Genomic DNA, 18624 nt, shown 5'->3' with positions numbered 1-18624 from the left:
ATTTTGAGCTGTGCATTTCAGGTTTTCAAGCAATTAGCCACATTGGTTGATATGATCTCATCACTTGAGATACAAGCTACTTTTGTTGACTAACCTTGCTGTTTTGTAGGTCTTTTGGCTGGTGAATCAATTTAGTTTGCTTGCACCTTATGCCTTGCACCATTGTTGTCTGATGATTAGTTGTCTGACTGTTGTTGATTGTTTGATTTGTCTGAACGTAAATATTGACTGGTTTAGCTTTTCACAGGTACTTTAGCCGCTTTAACTCATTATTTGAGTTGCTTTGCTTTGCTTGTGGTTGGCATACCACTTAGGTAAACTCTCTATTCTCCATGTAGTCTGGAAGACCTGCTATCTTTGGCAGGCACCTGTGTGAAGCCCTCCTTAAGAGGCCATGTATTTGATTGTTTATATCTGTGCCAAGCAGGTTAAGTCCTCTTAAGAGGCAATTGGCAGATAAAAGGGATGTGTAATCCATCCCCTGCTATTCAGTTGAGTCTTTCATCTTGCTCACACCATGTGTTGATGCAATTTGAATAAGAACCCAAGATCATTGTACATAGAGTCAGTCATTGTGGAATAGAGTTCCTCATTCTGGACTCCCACACATTATTTGATTCAAGCTCACCCAGGCCCGGGTTAAGAGCTATGAGGCATAACCCTCATCTCCATTTCATCTGCTCACCCTAACTCTCAATGTTAGAGGTTAAGAGCCCGACTACCCATTCCAGTATTTGGCTTGTTTGTCAAGGTCGATATGACCCCTTGACTAAAGCCCAACCTTGCTTGAGCCCCTTGGTTGTGTATAGCGTGTGATAATTGACTGCTTGTTTGCTTATTTGTCCATCAGTGCATAATTGTTTGTGTGTGCCTCTGTGCATTATTTTCATCTTCGGGCATTAATTGTATATCATTTCATGATCATTGTTCATACTTTGTGACATTTTGTTTTGTCCATTGAGGAGTCAATTGTAAGTCCAGCTATTGGCATTTGTTTCCTGTGATCTGGTAGGAGTTGGAACTAAGACCATTAATTGGCATTCCATTTCCTTGGAGGCTAGTGTAAGTCCATTGATTGGCACCTGGTTTCCATGTTTTCTTTTCTTTGTGAGGCTAGTGTAAGTCCATTGATTGACACCTGGTTTCCATGTTTTCTTTTCTCTGTGAGGCTAGTGTAAGTCCATAGATTGGCATCTGGTATCCATCTTTGTTTTGTGAGTCTGGTATAAGTCCATTGATTGGCATCTGGTTTCCTTTTATTTTGGCTATCTCTGATATATGTTTTACTTGCTTACTGCTTTGTGTTGCCTTATTCCAAAGGAACTTCCTTGGATCATTTCTATGATCTTGAGAAAGCAACTCCTATTCCTGTGGTCGTAACCCTCACCCTTTTGTGATTAACTTTGAACCTTGTTTTCATCCTTAAACCAAAACCAGAAAACTTTTTGTGCAAACATTCTCACTTGTTTTCAAAACTAGAAACCTAGGCCTTAAGCCTCTGATTTTCAAACTTCATTTTCACTAATACTCATTATGAATAAACTTTAATGTCAACTTTGACTTCATTTTGTGAATAATTCTAATTGATTAATTCCACTCACTCAATTGTCTTTTGTGATTCCAATGATCACTTCTTAATCAATTTTTTCATGCATTAGCCATAGATCTGAGTTATCTTAGTGGTTGATGTGAATCTCACCTTTTGTCCTTAGTGTTTGAATTGGAAGACTTCCCTGCTTATTATAGGGTTAACCCCTCACTAGCACGTTGAAGTTGTTCTCACATGGTGGACTTGTGGTTGCATAGGTTGAGTTTTCTCCCGTGGATAATGAAAGACCTTAGGGCTTTTGTTTAAAATCAATCCACTCACTTTTTGGAAATCTTTTAGCCGAACTACGAGGTTTTGATCCTGTAAGGGCACGTAGGCAATGGATTCATCCATCCAAACACAAAAATAATAAAAATTGTATATTCTTCTCTCATCCTCCCAATTAATGTTTGCACAATAAATATTTTCATAAATAATCATCTGATACAATAAGTTGTGAAAAGGGTTCCCTAGGAGTACCTAGGATGCATTGGGTGCCTAACACCTTCCCTTTGCATAATTACCCCCTTACCCAGATCTCTGTACCTCTTTTATTAGTTTTCTTTGCGTAAAACTTCTTAGGCTTTTGTTCACTTTCTAGCCATTCCTTTGGATAAATAGAAGTGCGGTGGCGACTCTATCTTTGTATGCTTTTCTTTTGGTTTAGTCAATAAATCATAAAGTGACGAATACACCGCTACACCTATGTATTAGATCCTTTGGGTTTCAAGGCTCGTTTTGGGAAGCTTCTTCCTCTTCTGACTACTCAGGTGGATGAAGGATTTGTGAGTGTATTGGTGCAGTTTTATGATCCCTTGTACCGTTGCTTCACGTTTCCGGATTTCCAGCTTTTGCCTACCCTTGAGGAGTATGCTTACCTTGTGGGTATACCTATTCTAGACCAGTTGCCGTTCAGTGGCTTGGAGAGTACTCCTACTTCTCAAGAGATAGCAGACATGTTACACATAGATGAATCTCTGGTTGGTGCTCATATGACTACCAAAGGTGGAATTCAAGGTCTCCCTTCTGAGTTCCTCATTGCTCAAGCTACTATGTATGGGAAGGCCATGAGTGAGGACGCCTTTGAGGCCATATTTGTACTTCTCATCTATGGGCTAGTGTTGTTCCCCAACATCGACAAGTTTGTGGATGTGAATGCTATTAGGATTTTCTCTACTCTTAATCCGTTCCGACTCTGTTGGGCGATACCTATTTCTCTTTGCATATGAGGAATGCGAAGGGTGGTGGTGCCATTGTGTGTTGTTTGCCTCTGTTGTATAAGTGGTTTATTTCTCACTTACCTCAGACGGTCGCTTTCAAGGAGAACAAGGAATGTCTACGGTGGTCCACGAGACTTATGTCTCTCACTAATGATGATATTTCTTGGTATAACCGTGTGTATGATGGTGTGCAGATTATTGACTCTTGTGGCGAATTCTCCAATGTACCTCTTCTTGGTACATGTGGTGGGATTAACTACAATCCTGTTTTGACACGTCGGCAGCTTGGGTTCCCCTTAAAGGATAAACCCAATAACATTCTGTTAGAGGGTGTATTCTTTCAAGATGGTAAAGATCCCTAAGGCTTGAAAGCTAGGATGGTCCGCGCTTGGCGCAAGATTCATAGGAAAGGAAGGAAAGAGTTGGGTCCTAAGAATTGCATCGCTTTGGAGCCTTACACTGTTTGGGTTAGGAAGAGGGCGTCTGAGTATCTCATACCTTACGAGTATCCGAGACCCACACCTATGATTATGGTTGGGCCTTCAACCCTCCCTAATCAAGGAGTAGAGGAGGTGAGAGACGAAGACCATTCACGTGCATGGATCTGTGAACGTGAAGAGTTGCTTTAGCAGATTAAGGAGAAGGATGCGTTGATTGAGTTTCTTGAGCATCAGGTTATTGATGACCTTGATGATGTATGGACTTCTCTACTTCCTCGGTCTTCTAAGTTCTGGAAGAGGAGGTATGATCGACTCGCCAAAGAGAAGGCCGATATGGAGGCAACCTACGAGAGGGAGGTGAAGAGGCTTCGCGCATCTTATCTTCCTGTGTCCCGAGCTTTAGATGATTGTTTCTAGGGATCCATAAGACGATTATTTTCCTTTTCTCTTGTATATGATTGACGATGCCGCACTTCTTTTCCCTAATATTATTTGATGAGATATTTCCATATGTGATAAAATGCTTAATATTTCCAGAATTTGCAAATAAAACTCTAAAGTTCCTTTGAAATAAAAAACAAATCATATGCACAAACATTGCATGCATCATATGCATAAGCAGGTTTTGTTTCCGGTCCCTTTCCCTGTGGTCTAACTCTGTGTCCTTCATTTATTTTGAAGACAAGCTGACTCACCGGTACTACACTAGAGCCAACATTTCAAGACTGTTGGATCACTTAGAGCAAGAGAACCGCGAGCTAAAAGAGGAAGTGGCCAGATTGACTGCCCTAATGGAGTCATTCATGGCTGCCCCGAGCCAATCTTCTCTGACACCTTCAACTCCTCCCCAGAGGACAATTATCTCCGAGATTGTCTCCTCTACTGTGCCCGCTGCCAGTGCACACTTTGTTCCAACAGCCATGCCAATTGGGTTCCCGTGGGGGATGCCTCCCAATTTCATGCCTGAGGGTCTTGTTCCCACCTTTGCTTCTCTGTCGGCATCTAGCCCGGTCCTTGTCGTTCCTCCTCCTGTCGTGCATACTTTGCCCAGGGTAGACGACACCATCTATCATTCTGAGCCGTCTGAGGGTCCAGATGTTTATGAGAAGATGGATGCTATGAACGATTAATTTCTTGAGCTTCGCAAGGAATTGAAAACTCTCAGAGGGAAGGATCTTTTCGGCAAGTCTGCTGCCGAACTCTGCTTGGTTCCAAATGTGAAGATCCCTGTGAAATTCAAGGTCCCTGATTTTGAAAAGTACAAAGGAAATACTTGTCCTCTCAGCCACCTGGTCATGTATGCCAGGAAGATGTTGACTCAAATCGATAATGACCAACTACTCATCCACTACTTTCAGGACAGTCTGTCCGGTGCCGCTTTGCGTTGGTACATGGGTTTAGACAGCGCAAACATCCGATCCTTCAATGATCTCGGCGAAGCCTTCGTCAAGCAGTACAAGTACAACATGGATATGGCTCCCGATAGAGTTCAATTGAGAGCCATGTCCCAGAAGGATAAAGAAACATTTAAGGAGTACGCCCAGAGGTGGCGAGAGGTGGCAGCACAGATCGTGCCTCCGCTAGAAGAGAAAGAGATGACTAAGATCTTTTTGAAGACTTTAAGTTCTTTTTATTACGAGCGGATGATTGCTAGCGCTCCTTCTGACTTCACCGAGATGGTGAATATGGGGATGCGTCTAGAAGAAGGGGTCCGTGAAGGACGGTTAACCAGAGAAGAAGGCTCTTCTGCCAAACGTTATGGGGCGTTTGCAAAAAAGAAAGATGGAGAGGCACATGTTGTGATCTCCCATGAGAAACCAAGAAGACCCTCTGTGAGGAGGAAGACTGTGCGTCCCGCCAGTAACCAGCACCAGGTGGCTCATATAACACCTGTTTTCAGAGACAATCAACAGTATCAGCAACATAGTAACAATCAACAACCACATCCGCAATATCAGCAACAACAGCACCGACCGCAGCAGCAGGCCTACCAGCCTCGAAACAGTAATCAGACCAGCACAAGTCACGAGAGGAAAAGGGTCACCTTCGACCATATTCCTATGACGTACGTAGAGTTATATCCCTCTTTGATAGAAAGGAAGATGATTACTCCGAGAGACCCACCGGCTATACCTGCTACCCACCAGTGGTGGTATAAGCCTGAGTTACATTGTGTTTACCATTCTGGTGCTCCCGGCCACGACGTGGAGAATTGTTACCCTTTGAAGACCAAGGATCAAGACCTTGTGAGGTGTGGTATTCTATGTTTTGAGTACGTAGGCCCTAATGTGAAGAAGAACCCATTGCCCGAACATGGGAAATCTGTCAACATGGTTCAGGGTTGCCCTGGAAAATACAAGGTCAAATATGTCAGTCATATTCAACAGTCTCTGGTCTAGATGCATCATTTGTTGTGTGACTACAGTCATTATGAGCACGACCATGATAGATGTCGAGTCTGCTCTGTTAACCGATTGGGTTGTTGCCAGGTGCGCAAGGATGTTCAGGAAATGCTGGACGAAGGATGAAGGAGAATTGCGATCCAAAACGCAGCGGAAATTAAAATGTTCTCCTTTAGAGATCCTTACGAATGGTCATGATGAGTGATAGAATATTTACCTCTTGTGACGGTTGAAACCTTTGGTGCAGATCTCTTATGACGATCAAAACCTTTGATGCAGATCCACGGAGCGATCACGAACGTTGAACGATGACAACGTCTCTAATCAGTCCACACGAACGGATTCCTTCAATCTCAGTGTTAGCTGGTACGAATGAAGCCTTTGAGTGAGAGAGAGAGAGAGAGAGAGAGAGAGAGAGAGAGAGAGAGAGAGAGAGAAAACGAAATTAATGCAACCGCAATGAATGCTTCTGCACAGGGGTTCTATTTATAGAACCACTTGTGTGGGCTTCAAGCTAAAAGGTCCACTTAAGTGTATTTTGGCCCATATCTTATAATATGCCCAAAATCACTTAAGCCCATGGTACCTTACCATATTTCGTATTCTACTCAAGTACACGTACCTTACGATGTTCTATAATTCACTTAAGGGCACCGTACCTTACGGTATTCCTTAGTTACTCTATCTCTCATCAATCCGTCCTTTGTGTGTGACCCTGTAGGTTTTCATGACGTTGGCAATTATATTAAATCACGCATTTAACATAATAAATAGTGAGCGGTATCTAGCAACACATCACTGCTACCCAAGACACGAAAATGTCATGTGATCTGACAATTCCTTCTGTGATAATACTTATGTGTATAATTACCCTTATGTCTATATTGAACACAAGGCATAGACCGTGTCATCCTTGTCCAGTTCAATATTGGGCCCATAGACATTTATCCTGTTATGCAGGATGGGCAAATTCCATCTAGGTTACTCATGTCCCTCAGCATGCTTCGTGGAGTACCCATCAACTGTCTTTATGGTTATCCAGTTACGGACAACGTTGGATCAGCAATAAAGCACTCGACTCTACATCTAGGGTCCATAGTAGTTTCAGGTCGAAGAGTGGTATACACCATTATCACCATGAGAATAACTTATGACACTTTGCATAACTTTCTATATAGTATTCTCATAGCGGGTCAATCCGATATAAATATTACTCCTAATATTCATACCTATGTTTAAGACTTGATAACTCTTTATCCATGATCCGTGAGATGTGATCATCAGTTTACAAACATAATAGTCTTAATGCTTTAATTTTATCCCACTTCACACTAAAGCTCGACTACAGATACTTTAAGAATAGTGTCCTTATGTTTAATGTGTTCTCATGATTAAGTCACACTTAATACATTAAACGGACCATTTATTCCAGGGACTTTATTAATCAACCATAATAAAGAAAAGCCTTTTATTATTCGATACAAGTACCAAAAGTATTGGCCTCTAGGGCTTACACCAACAAAGGAGTCATTGAGATCCTTCAAAACAGGAATGTTGATGAAAATGAGCCTGAGATCAACGTGATTTCCCCAGTGTTCCGGATACCCGAGCCTGTTATCATTAAGTACAATGGTAGCAAGCAGAAGGCTTCTCCCGCTCTGATCATTAAGCCTGCTGGTCCTGTGCCTTACTCCTCTGAAAAGGCAGTTCCCTATCGCTACAACGCCGTAGCAGTAGAGAATGGGAAAGAGGTGTCCTTACTCTCTTCTTCTGTTGTGAATATTGTCGATGTTAGCGGTTTGACCCGTAGTGGCCGTGTATTTTCAGCACCACCGAAGCCTCAAATTAATGCTGATTTTGTTGAACGCCCGATCGGGAACGCTGTGAATTCTCTGAATCCGGCACTTGCTGTTAAGCCCTCCTCCGTACTGAAAACTCCTACTTCTATTGGCCCGAGTGGCAATATGAAAGAAGATTGCGATGAGATGCTGAGGCTCATCAAGAAAAGCGACTACAATGTTGTAGACCAACTTCTACAAACGCCATCCAAAATATCTGTGTTATCATTGCTTCTGAACTCAGAAGCACATAGAGAGGCTCTGCAGAAAGTTTTGGATGTGGCATATGTGGATCACGATGTCACTTTGGAGCAATTCGATAGCATTGTTGCAAACATTACTGCTTGTAACAACCTGAGCTTTTGTGACTCTGATCTCCCTGAGGAGGGAAGAGACCACAATTTGGCATTACATATATCTATGGGTTGTAGAGACGACGTCATGTCCAATGTACTGGTGGACACCGGGTCATCATTGAACGTATTGCCAAAGTCCACTCTCTCAAAGCTATCATATCAAGGGCCTCCCATGAGGCAGAGTGGGGTAGTTGTGAAGGCTTTCGATGGGTCTCGCAAAACTGTGATTGGGGAAGTTGATCTCCCAATCAAGATCGGACCAAGTGATTTTCAGATTACCTTCCAGGTTATGGACATTCACCCATCGTATAGTTGTCTTTTGGGCAGACCATGGATTCACGAGGCAGGCACCGCGACATCCACCCTACACCAGAAATTGAAATTTGTGAAAAACAAGAAGCTGGTGGTGGTAGGGGGAGAAAGGGCTCTCCTGGTTAGCCATTTGTCTTCCTTCTCTTATATAGATGTTGAGGTTAAAGTTGGAACTCCTTTCCAAGCTTTATCTATTGTTGATCCTATTGAGAAAATAGCTCCTTCATTTGCTTCCTACAAAGATGCAAAGTTGGCCATTGAGCGTGGTGCAACCACTGGTTTAGGAAAAATGATTGAGTTAGAAGACAATGAGTCCCGGGCTGGCATAGGTTTTTCTTCTGGTACTTTCAACAAGCAAGGGTTATTCAAGAGTGGAGGTTTCATCCATATTGGTCTAGATGAGGAGGTTGCTGCCGTTTTAGAAGAAGATACAAAGGATTCTGGCACCTTCATCATCCCTAGTGGGGTCTGCAACAATTGGGTCGCTGTGGATATTCCAACAGTTATCCATAAGTCAACGAAATGATCACTTTGATTAAAAATCCTTCTCCCATGCCAAAAGGAGGAGTGATGACATTGATGGCGCATAAATACAATGATATTTTCATTCAATAAATTCATGTTAAATGTTTGTTTTTCCATTTATTTTCCCTTTTCGCTTTTGCATGAAATTGGTGATCACATAAAACCTAAAAATAGAATAAAATCGATCTTTTCATATGCATAATGATTTGCCTTGTTTGAATTCTAAAGCTTTTCATATCCAAAAATCATTATGCAGGTTGATTTCTAAACCCATTGAACATAATGACCCAACACCATCTCCCAATTTTGAATTCTTTGTATCTGAGGCAGAGGAAGATGAGGTTGAAGAGATTCCTGATGAGATCACTCGGCTACTTGAGCATGAAGAGAAGATCATTCAGCCGCATCTTGAGAATCTGGAAACAGTCAACTTGGGGTCTGAAGATTGTGTGCGAGAGGTAAAGATTGGGGCACTTCTGGAAGAATTTGTTAAGAAGGGGTTGATTAAGTTGCTACGAGAATATGTTGACGTCTTTGCCTGGTCATATGAAGACATGCCTGGTCTAGATACTGATATTTTGCAACATTTCCTACCTCTAAAGCCTGAGTGCATGCCTGTAAAGCAGAAGCTCAGAAGAACTCATCCTGATATGGCAGTGAAGATCAAAGAGGAAGTTCAGAAGCAAATTGATGCGGGGTTCCTGGTGACTTCTATATATCCTCAATGGGTGGCCAATATTGTGCTCGTACCTAAGAAAGATGGAAAAGTCCGGATGTGTGTGGACTATAGAGACTTGAATAAAGCTAGTCCGAGAGATGATTTCCCTCTACCACATATTGATATGTTGGTAGATAATACAGCTAAATTCAAAGTCTTCTCGTTTATGGATGGATTTTCCGGATATAATCAGATTAAAATGACACCCGAGGATATGGAGAAGACAACATTCATCACACCTTGGGGAACATTCTGTTATCGAGTGATGCCCTTCGGTTTGAAGAACGCCGGAGCCACGTATCAACGAACTATGACCACCTTGTTTCATGATATGATGCACAAGGAGATTGAGGTGTACGTTGACGATATGATCGCTAAGTCAAGAATGGAGGTTGTACTCCCAGTAGAGGTGGAGATCCCATCAATGAGAGTCTTGATGGAGGCCAAGTTGACTGATGCTGAATGGGTTTAGAGTCGTTATGACCAACTGAACTTGATAGAAGAAAAGAGATTGACTGCCATGTGCCATGGTCAGTTATATCAGCAGAGAATGAAGAAAGCTTTTGATAAGAAGGTCAAGCCTCGTGTGTTCCGAGAAGGTGACCTTGTGCTCAAGAAAGTTTTGTCTTTCGCGCCCGATTCCAGGGGCAAGTGGACTCCGAACTATGAGGGTTCGTATGTTGTTAAGAGAGCCTTTTCAGGCGGCGCTTTGATACTTACAACTATGGATGGGGAGGATTTCACTCGTCCTGTGAACTCAGATGCAGTCAAGAAATACTTCGCCTAAAAAAATCAGAACTGAATAGCTCGCTAAGTTGAAAACCCGAAAGGGCGGCTTAGGAAAAAATGAGCGTCTCGGTGGATTGAAAACCCGAAAGGGCGATCCAGGCAAAAGTTAGAGACACAAAAAATATATAATAATGATATATGTATCCCGCTAGATTGAGTACCTCATCCTGGGGCAATCTAGGCAAAAATTAGGGATTTGGCAAGTAACTGCATCCTGACAAGACTTTGTTCTACAACTGTCGTCCGTCAGAGATCCTTGCTCATTATCAGCCAAAGCTTCAAATACATCGGATTCAGAATTGGTGGAGAAATGGTCATTATGTTCAATGTAGCCCTTTTCCAATATATATCACCAATTTCAAATTTGTAAAGATCTATGGAGTCTTGCCATTCGCAGACTACCATTCTATCAAATAAATTTGAGTCTTTTATCCAATTATTGGCACTCTTATCTGTTTCTATTCAACAAATGTTTTGCATGTTTTGATTAAGAAAATATCATTGTTTTAAACAATCAAATTTTTTATAATTTGTTTTTAAACAAAGTGAACATTCACAATGACGAAAGGATACTTAGGAGATCCTCAGTGCTCTCCCAAGGGTGGTACAATCCCCAACATGGTAAGATTTTTGTCCATATTCCTAGCCTGACTGTATCTCCTCCCTCCGGAACCCCTTGTGGTTTATCCTACCAAGTGGATTGCTTGTTGAGAGTCACCTCTCTTCCCTTCAGCAGAGTAGCAATCTTTCTTCCTCAGCAGCTTGGATCTCTTTGGGCAAGAGCGGTATTTGGTGGTTGATCCCGATAAATCCTTTATCTCCTCGGATAGATTCCCCAGTAGAGTTGTTGGTGTGGTGGACCTTGTCTGTGATAACTCTCGTCCCCAGCTGGAATGATTGATGATTCATCCCTTGCAGAGTTCTTTGCTTCCCGGTATCTCTGATCCCCAGCAGATTGGATACTCCCCGGTGAACTTGGCTTTCTCTCTTGAGATGTAGTACCGGTCGGTTGATTCCTGGACCTGGTTGTGTTAGATATGTCTGTTTGTCAGCATACATCATACATAAACCACGCATATTCATGCATAATTATAATATTCAGATATTCATGTTGCATTCTTTGCCATATATCGTTGTTTGCTGTCTCCTGCTATTTGGTGATATACTTCCCCGAGCAGATGTGTGTGTCTGATCCCTCCATATAGAGTTAGCTCCATAGGCAGAAAGCGTCTATCCTTTCTTCCGTATTCCCCACCGGGTTATATCCTCGTGGATGTTGATTGTTTTTGTTCCTTCTCAACACATATACTGGGATGGTTTTCCCCATTGAGTTATATCCTCATCGGGACAAGTCTTGATTTGGTGTGCCTATCTAGTTTGATCCTAGATCGGTCTCTTGAGACTCTTTTCCTGTTTCCCCGTTGTAGCGGTGTATTCGTTACTATATGATCTATTGATTAAATCATAAGCAAAGTATACAATAACATAGAGTCGCCACCGCACTTTTATTTATCCTAAGGACTGGTTAAAAAGCGAACAAAAACCTAAGAAGTTTTACACGTAGAAAACTAATGGAAAAGATCAGAGATCGGGGTAAGGGGTAAATTACGCAATGGGAAGGTGTTAGGCACCCACTACGTCCTAGGTACTCCTAGGGAGCCCTTTTCACACTTTGTTGTTTGAAAATTATTATTTGTCATGACATAAGTATTGTGCAAACATGAGTGGGATGATGAGAAAAGAATGTACAAGTTAATTATTTTTGTGTTCGAACGGATGAACCCGTTGCCTACGTACCTTCCATCAAAGGTAAGGATCAAAACGCCGTAGTTCGGCTAAAAACTTCCAAAAGTTAGTGGATTCAATTTTAAAACAAAAGCTCAAAGGTTTTACGTTACCCACGGGAGAAAACTCAACCTTATATAACAACACGTCCACCATGTGAGAAAAGCTTCAACTTGCTAGAGAGGGGTTAACCCTATAATAAGCAAGGAAGACTTACAATTCAATCAACTAAGGACAAATAGGTGAGATTAATATCAACCAACTAGGGTAAATCAAACCTATAGCTGATGTATGAAAACTTAACAAACATGGACAAAGCCACAAAATCATTTGAATGGGTGAAGTTATTTGGATTATTTACAAAAAGGTCAAGGTATGATTAAAGTCAATTCAAAATGAAGTATTTACAAAAATGAAGTTTGGAAAAGTCATGGACTTAAGGTCCAAGTTTCTAATTTGGAAAGAAGGTGAGAATGTTTGCACAACACTTATTTCAAGTTTTTAAAAGTATGTGGGAAAGGGTAGGACACAATGGGGTGAATGGATAATGGTGGAATGTAAAACTTCTTAGAAGGGTCCACCTCTTGAAATCATATAGAAGATGATTCAAGTGGGTCCTTAGGAATAGGCTACAAATGAGCAATAAACATGGTAACAGATGAAAGTAAATAAAAGCGGATACTGGATGCCACTCAATGGTCTTATACCTGTCTCCTAAAACAAGTAAGGATATCAGAAGCCACTCTATGGACTTACACTAATCTCCATCAGAATAAAACAGAAAAACAAAACAGGGAAGTCAACTACCAATCTATCTGGACTTATGTTAACCTCCACAGTATGATCCTAGGACTACAAATGCCACATCACAGGGACTTACAATGAATCCTCACATACAACAACAATGCTCAAACAAAGAGCAAAGAAGATATGAGTGACCAATGAGGTCTTACACTCTATCTCTTCCATGTCATAGGAACAGAAGTCAATCAATATGGACTTACAATTGTCCTCAATGGGGAAACAACAATGTCACAAGGACAAAAGAAATGATCATGCACTAATGGCAAACAAAGATGATGAATGCACAACGGCAATCAGTGATAGTAAATGCACAATGGCAAACAAGTAATCATGTATAAATGAATCAAGTAATCAATCACATAAATTCAAGTAGCACACGCTATAACCATTCAATGAGGCTCAAGCAAAAGGGTTTGACTATGAAAGTCCACTGTAAGAGGTAAGTGTCGCTCTTAACCTTGCCATTGAGGGGCTAAGGTGAAGCAGATGAAAGGATATGAGGGGTGTGCCTCATTGCTTCTATCTCAGGTCCGAGAGAGCATGTAAATATAAGAATGTGGGGGAGTTCAGAAAGATGGAACTCTTTCCCCAATTAGACTCGATAGATCTTGGGTTTGGATCTCAATGCTACAACCATGTAATGGGAGCAAGGAGAAGACTCACAGAATAGTGGGAGATAGGCTACTTATCTCTTTGATCCACCAATTGCCTCAAATGAGGACTTTTCCTGCTTGGGACAAACATAAACAAACACAAGCATTGCCTCTTAAGGAGGACTTCAGACAGTTTGCCCGGCCAAATAACGGGCCGGGTCTCCAGACTACATGAAGAAGAAGGTTCTATACCTCAATGCCAATTGCTTATAAGCAAAGCAATGCAAGTTCTTAAGAGAACTGAGCAACTAAGGGTACCTGGAATCAGTAAAAAATGATCAGCATCCTAACATAAACAAAACAACAACAATAAGAATCAACCAATGTACAATCAAACAATAATGTGCATAGCACCAAGTCCAGGTGAACCAAGCACCCTACAACACAAACAAATTAGTATACAATGATCAAAGTAAACAATTCAATTATGCATCAACCTCCTTAAGGCATTAGCTTTTTAACCTGAAAAGTCAAAGTCAAGCTCAAACATAAGTAACTAGACCACTAGGCCAAGCCTAGGGTCCAAAGGATGGAAAAATCCTAAAACAGCAAGTAAAACATGATCAAAGCCAAGATATTTCAATTACAAAGGGATCCCAATTGGTCCCAAATCCAAACTATGCCCCTATTTCAATTTATGCATCATGTAAGGCAAAGGAAGCAAATGTAAACCACATATGAGCAACCAGCAAGATCACATCACAAAAAATACCAAAACAGCATGGAAAATTCCACAAAAATTATATCCTAAACAGAGGACATTCAGCAAGCTACATGTCAATTTTTATGCCATTTGGATTAGTGAATCTATAGGAATTAATTCAACATGACAAGGCATGCAAAAACACAATCAAATGAAGTCACAAAATGTATACTAACTTCAATCCAATGGTAAACAGTGATATTAAATGGGAAATGGATGGGACCAAAGCCAAATTGTAGCTTAATGTGTTAAAAAACACTCTACCAATTTTCATTATCATAGGGTTAGAGATGAAGATTTGGCAACATATATACAAATGTGTCACGAACAAGGCCCTAAAAATGCTAAGCAGCCAACAAAAATCCTAATCAATTAGGAAATGGATTATTAAAATCCACAAAAATTCACAGTGAAAGCTAACATACCAAAGATATCTCATGCAAAAAATCAAGGCCATAGGCCAAAGGGAAGCATGGAAAAATAATTGGGGAACATTGCATATCATTGCATGTCACATATTATCACACTCAAGTTAATTAAATCATAGCTAAAAGACCAGAGGTCCAAAAATTGCAAATCATATGCCAAAAATTCCAGGAGAGTGTCAAGAATCATATTCTAAAATTTCATTTCATTTGGATTAAGCATGGTGATTTTGTGATTAAAATAGTAGAACATGTGAATATTGCATACATTGTGAACATCCCTATACCATTTAATTTTTCTACCAAGCACAACTTTTATTTTTGATTCTATAAAAAAGTAGATGAAAAATGAAGATTAACAAAAAAAGTCTTGAATTATTTGGATCAATATTGAGTAATATATGATTTTTTGAAGTCTTGAAATATTTATTGAATATTTATTTAGGTTTTATTATGATTAAGTAATTAATTAGAATGAAAATGGCAGAACTGTAATAATTAAATCCCTGGCCAAAACGGCACCGTCCAACTAAGGTGACGTGGCGGCGCGCTATTCGCTCGGTGCGGCGGGAAACGGAATTTCGAATCGCACAGCACGGACGAAGGATCAAAGCGCAAGATTTTCCAGAAAATCCTTCTTCCTCGCGCGGCTTCTGTTCTTCCACACCGGCGAATTCGGTTACGGCTATTTCTTCACCAAATCCAATAAACCGTATACCGTTGGAAAGGTTATTCCGCGTACAACAACAATATGCCAATGAAATCTCCTAATTCCTATCGTACAGCACAGATCGAGCGAAAGAAGATTTCGCATCAAAGTGTAAATTCAAGATTGCTCTCTCTAATCTTAACGGTTTTCGATTCTATAAAGTGCTGCACGCTCTACACATCATGCTCTACAATAACCATACAATGATTTTGAGAATGGCGAGAATTGATTCCTAACCTTCTTGAGGAGCAGTACGCGATTCCGTGCGTGTTGCGTCTTGATTTGCGGAAACAGATGGAGCAAAGCGTCGTGGAAGGTGAATGATGAAAGGAATCCAGCTCAAGATCGCTTGAATCCGACGGTTTCGCTAACTGCCATGGAAGCACCTCTTTACAACAGTTGCGAATTGGCCATGGCTTTGCCTTGATCTTCACCAACAGCAGCTCAATTTCACCTGCAGATTATGAACCAACCAAGAAATCGCACAAAGATTGCTAAGATCTTGATGAAAAATCAGAAAAGTGTGTTATGGAAATTGGAGAAAAATGAGAGAAAATGAGAGTTTTTGCTTTTTGATTTGTGAATTGTGATTAGTTCCTGCAGTTTCTGTTAGAATTAAGTATATATATGGAGCTCTTAATCCAAGTTTAATCACAATTAAGCAAAAAAATGGGATTAGTAAAAATGGAGTTTTTGTGTGCATTTGGCCTTTTTACCCTTTCTCTAACCAGTCCATATATCAGTTCAATTTTGATTCAAGCAAGTCCAAAATACCATATATGATGTGTAGAAAAAAGTCCCATCTCCATTGACCATGTACTTTGCAAATTCACCATGTCATGGTAATGTCATGTATTTTCAAGTCCATTTCAAAAGCTAGATATCAAACCATGAGGCCTAGCCATGTTATGATGATTCCAACAATTTTCAAATACCATTTATGAAGTGTAGCAAAAATCCCCACTCAAAAATTCCAATTATTTCACAAGTTGGACGATTTTGCCCCTGGTTCATTTAACAGTCCAGTTGAAATTTGACCTTTTTCCTTGAGCAATTTTGAAGAAATCTAATTATGCACCATGAAAGTACATGTCAAATGGAGTTTGTGCATATAAAGAACTTGCAATTTGGACAATCCATGTGGTAGTTATGCCCTCCTGATTACGGGTCTTTTCTGAAATTCACTGGACCATAACTTGACAACCATACGTGGGATTTTCAAGTTCTTGGACTTTTTGGAATGGTGAGAACAAGATCTTCAACTTTCATGTTGGACAAATTTTGATTTGGAGCTTTCTTGGACACGTAATATTTGGGAGAAAAACTTTCCATTTTGGGCAGGTGAGAATTACAGGTCATTTCCATTTTGGGAAACTTCTTGTCTGACTTCAAATCTTTCAACCTTGATCTTTGAGATGCCAAATTAGGCTTATATGGACATGAATGAGGTCTTTCTAACCATCTCACACCTTCCAATCCCTGATTAAACGCACAGTTGACCACAGTTGACTTTTGTTGACTTTTCTTGACTGGGCCAAGTTCTGATGAATTCCAAGCCTCTTTCTCTTGAGATCTTGCTTCCAAATGATATCACAAGTTATATGAACTTGTTATGAATGATCATGGTGTCCAAATTCTTCAAGAATGGTCACCATCTATTGCTCAAGGCCTGATTTGACTGTTTTGACCTGGTTAGCTTCATCTGCAAGTAACATGGTTAGATGACAATATTTTTGTACTTTTGGTTAGTGAACATATGAAAAGCAATGATATACAAATGCAATACATGCTTGGTGATCAAGAACCACACTCACAAGGTAACCCACCCACTAGGAGGGAAGCTAGGGTACGCAATGATCCTTGAGGCCATGATATGATATGATATGGGCCATGAGGGATCTTAGGGCCAAAATTGGGGTCTTACAGATGCCCCTATTTAAGGTCATTCTAGCCGGAGAAGTGAAGTTTAGAAATCTTCATCTCGACGCGGTAGAATGGGCTTAAATAATAGTAATGAGACAAATTTTGGTCCCTAAGAGACCTCATGATGCAGATGTATGCATGCAAAAGCAAATTCTGTGGGGAATATATGGTTCACACAGAAGAAAAGGCGATCCATCGGAGTAATACACTCACCAGGAACAAAGATTCTAACAAGACTCTTATAGGGGATAGTAAGAAGAAAGAATGCGTGAGCAGGACACGACTCTGATTAGGGAAAACAAAACTGACACAGCGTGACCAAGGCACGACTCCGAATAGGGATAACAGACATCGGACTGGAGAGCTTGCTGGGGAAGCAAAGGACTCACACTGGGGAATAAAAGAATTCCAGAGGAAAATAAATCCATTGGAAAGACATAAGCTGACTCAAATTATCCATAAAGGATACTTCGGATAAAAAATCCGGACTCGGACCAGGAAAAGATTCACATAGAACCTCCCTGCCGGGAAATGCATATACTGGGGAATAAACACCCATATAGCAAAGGGGTAAAAATCACCAAAGGAAACTCCGCAGGGGACTGTCTAACAAAGAGACTCTCCTGGGAAAAGCAACAGGAATGAGGTGTTACCGGTATAAGGGTAACAAACTCAGGAAGAATGAATATCTAAGACCGGTATAAGGGTGAGAGATATCAATCAACCAACATCTGAGAAAGACCAACAAAGGGTATAATACTCAGAAAAATCCGACTCCACAGGGGACCAAGGTCATAATAGGGAGTGGAAAGGAGGGAACACCAGGGATACCGAGGTATATAATAGGTGACCGACCGAAAAGTGAATTGGTATATATGCCAAGACACTCATCATCCGAAAGGAGGGCTTGAAAAAGCAAAACAATTTACAGGATGGACATTCGAATCCACAACGGGAACACGAATCTTACTCGACTGGGGACACAAACCCAAAGAGTGCATGAGATATAATATCCATTACCGGCAGACCGTGGATAAGAATACTCGCATGAGATATATTATCTATTACCGTCAGAACGTAGATAATAAACTCGCATGGTAAGAAACACCAGAGATACCGAAGTATATAATAGGTGATCTACCGCAAACGTGAATTGGTATATATGCCAAAACACACATCCGAAACACAAACAGGTTAAAGGATGAATATTCGATTCTACAAAGAATATGAATCTTGCTCAGTTGGGGGAAAATCAACAGAGGACTCCAACTAAAGAGCGCATGAGACATATCATTCATTACCGGCAGACCGTGAATAATATACTCGAAAGGAAAAGACACCAAAGATACCGAGGTATAAAATAGGTGACTAACCAAAAGAGAGACAATCGTTACCAAGCATCCGGGTAAACGAGAGACAACTCAAAGAGATAAA

This window comes from Lathyrus oleraceus, chromosome 7 (genome assembly GCF_024323335.1).
Source record: "Lathyrus oleraceus cultivar Zhongwan6 chromosome 7, CAAS_Psat_ZW6_1.0, whole genome shotgun sequence".
NCBI lineage: Eukaryota > Viridiplantae > Streptophyta > Magnoliopsida > Fabales > Fabaceae > Lathyrus > Lathyrus oleraceus.
The sequence above is the reverse complement of the archived record's forward strand: the minus strand, read 5'-3'. Positions refer to the sequence as shown.